Genomic DNA, 4,856 nt, shown 5'->3' with positions numbered 1-4,856 from the left:
TACATATCCTACCTTTCTAAGTTATTTTGCTCCATGCTATAGTTTATAAACCATCCTAACTAAGCCAGCCAGGAGTTCTCAAACACACATATGTCGTTGGAACGTCTTGAATCAATTGCATAAGAATCATTTGGGAAAAAATGAATAAAATATAGTTTCTGATTCTCGGGGTCTGAGATGGGAGGTGGAATCTGTATTTTAAAAATCTTCCAAGATGGTTCTGATGTGCTGCAGGTTTGAGGTCTAGGTCTTAGCCACCTGCAAAATGGAATGTATTCTTTTGCTCACTGATATAAGCTAACGTCTTTTTAAAATTCGCCTTGAATGGTAATATCTTTTTTTAATTCACTTGGAACTTTCCTGAATATGTCAGTGTAGTGCTTTCTCTACTTTAAGAACCAAGACATTCTGTGTGCTTAGTTATTTCAAGCATGAACATGGCACTGGCCACCTTGTCCCCCTTGTCTTGGGACAGATTATCTACAGCCTCCAAGTCTTCTTCTAAGTTGTGAGTGTTTGTTCATAGCAGTATTTCTCAAGCCTAAATGCACATCTGGATCACCTGGAGAGGATTTAAAATTGTGGATGCTCAAACCTCACCTCCAGAGATCTGATCCAATTGGTTTGAAACAGGACCCAGAGACAAACAGTTGTAAATGCTCCACAGAGGATACTAATGTGGGGCTATCTCTGGAAACCATCAGTCTACACAAAAGACTTGTTCACTTCTTGGCCTGGAGAAATTATTAGGAAAAGAAAGGTTTATATACCTGGAAAAAATATCTCTCTTTCTCTTTTTAGGTTCTAAATGCATGTTTGAATTTTGCAACATAAAACCTGGACTACCCAATTCCTAGGATCCTTTAAAGCCATAAAATTTTATTCTTCTTTGATCTGCTAAATAGCTGTACATGTTTAAGAGAACTTCTTTTCCATGTCCCTTATTTGAAGGGTAGAAAAGTAATTTGCAATTGGCATATAACAATAAGCTATCTGTAGCACATGGGTTTTTGATAACCACAGATTTACAATTGAATCCCAGCTCTACCATTCACTAATTGTATATAAATTATGTGACTCCTCCTAGCCTCAGATTTTGCATCTATAAAGTGGAGGTAGCATACTCTTGATGCAGTGTGTGTGTGTGTGTGTGTGTGTGTGTGTGTATGAAGACAAATGAAATACCACTTATGTGAATAGAAAATATGTTCAATTAGTATCATTTATTATCATAAAAGATCATTGTGGGTAATTCCAAACTATCTCCACAATTTCAATTCTAAAACTGGAAATGTTAAGCAGATAACTTACAAGAGTCACTGCAAATTTAAGTAAGCTAAAGGAACAATCTTCAGAAGAAGAGAAACAAATAAATATAGTGTGGAAGCATGCGTTCACATCATCTGTAATTGCTAAGTAATGGAAGGGGTGTTGGGGGCTGGCATTGGTAGCAGACAGGCATTATTTGCATTACTAAACACATGCACCATTTCTTAAAATAATTGGAACCCAAGCAGGCCTAATTTCCCCTCACTGTTATGAACAATCTGTAAGTTAACAGTCAATTTAACTTATTATTAGTTGGCATAGCTCATGTCACAGAACAGAATAGCAGGGAGATCCTCAGAGGTGATTGTCTGGTAAGGAAAGAGGCCCAGAAATATTCAACAACCTGAGTCACTCCACATCAGCTTGGCCACAAGGTCAGTTAATGACATAAGTTAGAAAACTGAATCAAGCCTTCATCTGCTTTTCCTAAAGTTAAAAAAAAATCCAGAAGTTACTTTTAAAAAGCTAGAGTATGAATTCAATAAACAGGAATGCATTTGTTTAGTGGTGCAGAAATAAAATAATTCCTAGCCAGACTGTGATTAAGACTACTCTAATTGCTAATTGCATAATAAATAAAATTTTGACATGACTAATCTTAGCTGTTCATTTGCACAATCTCTAAGTTATATCGTAATAAAACAAAAAAGCAAAATTAAAGACATTTTTTATATTTATGTGTGAAATGAATAACTTTCAAAATAGTTTTAAGTAGTTCATTATCATCTCACTTTAAAGAACATTAGAAATGTTTATTTCAGACACGACATTAGAAAATTTCAAAAAAATTTTTTGTGAGTTCTCTGGCAAGCGATTGAATTACTTGTATACCTAAAGTATGTTAAATTAGAGCTTGCTGGAATTTCATTATGAGAAACAAATATAAATTTTATCTGAGAAGTTTTCAGAGTGATTTTTTTTTTCGGAGAAGTATGTTAAATATGGTAACTCCTAACCACATGAGGCTGCATTCCATTCTGATTAAAGAAGGTGCAGAAGATAGACAAGAAGCCTCTACAGATATGGTACCCAGGCTAAGTGAACAACACTGCATGGCTCATTGTGCAAGAAATATGTGCCAGAGCTACAACAGTGCATCCCCCATTTTGGACTGGCCTCGTTAGCCATCTTTAGTCCCTCAGATGAGATAGTCATGAAGATATCATCCCCAAGCAAGGCCAGATTACTAGAAGAGAGTCCACTATCGTCTGGGACAGGATATGTGTCTCCAGGGACTGTAATGAGGTGAGGCCTTCCAAACACTGGCTTTCTTCTTTAAGAGCCTTGAACAGACCAAGAATATCTCGTTCTATGTAAAGGCAGGAGCTGTCTCCTTTTTAGATAAGAGATGGCCTATCTTGAATATTTTATATATTATTTAAAAATAATGAATCGAAAAAAAAAATGAATCAAAGGACAAAGACTGTCATACTTGAGACCAGGAGTTGACTTACAAGGAAAAAATACTTCATTTAGCTCGTAGATGCTTTACATTCAAAGCAATGAGAGCTCTTGTGCTGGAAGATGAACAAGCTACAAAGCATTTGAAATGGAGATAGAAAAAGTAGTGAAAATAATTACATCTTTTTTACTCTTAAATAAAAATTTAAATCTCTTGAGCTAAGAGTATGATGAGAGTGTTCAAATAAGTATATTTATTCACATGGGCCTTTTCCCCTCTCTCCTTTTTCTTTTTCTTTTTTACCATAAGATTAGATTTGGTAGGGGTCAGGGCTAATAGAGTAATCATGACAATATAAAAATAACATTTTCATAAATCATATGGCAGATGAAGGTAAAAAGTAATGTTTGCTGGAGCAAATGTGATAATTTGAGGAAAATTATTGAGATTAGTCATCTTCATTGGAATAATGTGGTTTACTCTGAATCCAAAACCACCTATGGGATACTAGAGGTTTTTAAAGGGAAAAAGTAAAGAGTTAACAAGTCTCAATGTAGATTCAAGTTCACAAAGCTGTAGAAAGGAGAAAATAGTAGTAAATTAAGGAGTTGACCCAAGCTCCAAGGGGCACTATCCATTGCACAATCCAGTAGCTTTCTGGGGGTCACTGACATCTCATCTGTCAACAGTGTGGTAGACTTTATGTTACAGTCACCTGAGAAGCTCTTAATAAATCTTGATTTTTTTATTAGACATTCTAGATTAGTTAGCCTAGCACAGAGCATGGGCTACCATATACTCTTCTAGGATTTTTCTTCTTTCCTTCTTGCTCTCTCCCATGTGGCCATGTCACTGCTCTGGGAGCCATAAGAAAGAAGAGAAAATAGTTACCAGACAATTTCCTTAGGAGCTCTAATTAAATGGTTGCTTAAAAAAATGCAGTGGAGTTTTGCAAATAAAGAGTGGGGACTTTACATACTTTCTCTTCTCTCATTTCCTCAAGAACACACGTACAGACACACATGGGCCTATACTGCTTCTATGTAGTTCAAGCGTAACTGAATAAAACAATGTGCACTCAAGTAAGGAAGGTCAAAACTATCATAGTGAAATAAAATGTGTGCCAACTCTAGCCAATATGTGAATTGTAAGGGTCAGTAATCCATAAACTATTTGGGTGATGATTGTATGTTTTATTAATGTAATGTGATTTTGCACTATTGTATTGTCATATTTAAGTGGACTCTTAAAAATACTCTGAAACCTAAATGCCAAATGTACAGTTTATAGGTTCATGTTACTTCTGATAAGGATCTAATTGCATTGTGCTAATAGTTGTTTAATGCTATTAACTTCCTGTATGTGTATTATTGCAATGCAGACCCCATAGGGTTATTGTAAGCACACTAATTAGTCATCTGAATTTTTATAGATAAAATCATACATTGATCAGAAACCACTTTTCTACTTATTTTTTTGTAGAGTATTTTTCCACACTTGAAAAGACATGATTATTTTATATCAAACATCAGCTTTTCTTTAAAACCTTATTTTAGTAGCCAGTGCATGTTTGAAATAATGTGTTAGAAATTATATGAAGACACTAAGGTTGTGTTATAGTAGGTGAAAAAATGCATGCCATTGGTGAATCATGCAACTTTAGAGAGGCATTTACACTGCCAACTCATACATTGGCTTCATCTCAGTCTGTGTGCATGATTCACAACCTTTCAAAAATTCTTTTTAAACTTGAGTAAAGTAAAGATGTTAGTGCTACTGAGCCAATAGACAATGCTGCTTTGCTTTTTTCTAACTTGGCAGCATAATGTGGTAAAATCTCCCTTCCCCAATTTTCTTCTTGGAGTCTCTTGTTGGCAATAAACTACAACAAATAAAATCATTTGTTGGCAAATGATACAGTTTACTGCATAGCAATTTACTATTATAAAAGCATGAAGATGTGAAAAATATCTCAATCAGTTCCCTACTATGAACACAATATTCTGGCAGCTTTTTCTACAGTCGAGAATAGGATGTCTTTTGTTTTTGTTTTTTTTTACACTGCCAAAATCAGTACTACTGCCTGGGGTGTCAGGGGGATGTGTATGTGGGGAGGTGGGGTTTG

This window comes from Hyaena hyaena, unplaced genomic scaffold (assembly GCF_003009895.1).
Source record: "Hyaena hyaena isolate Hyena2069 unplaced genomic scaffold, ASM300989v1 scaffold_1290, whole genome shotgun sequence".
NCBI classification, from domain to species: domain Eukaryota; kingdom Metazoa; phylum Chordata; class Mammalia; order Carnivora; family Hyaenidae; genus Hyaena; species Hyaena hyaena.
The sequence above is the reverse complement of the archived record's forward strand: the minus strand, read 5'-3'. Positions refer to the sequence as shown.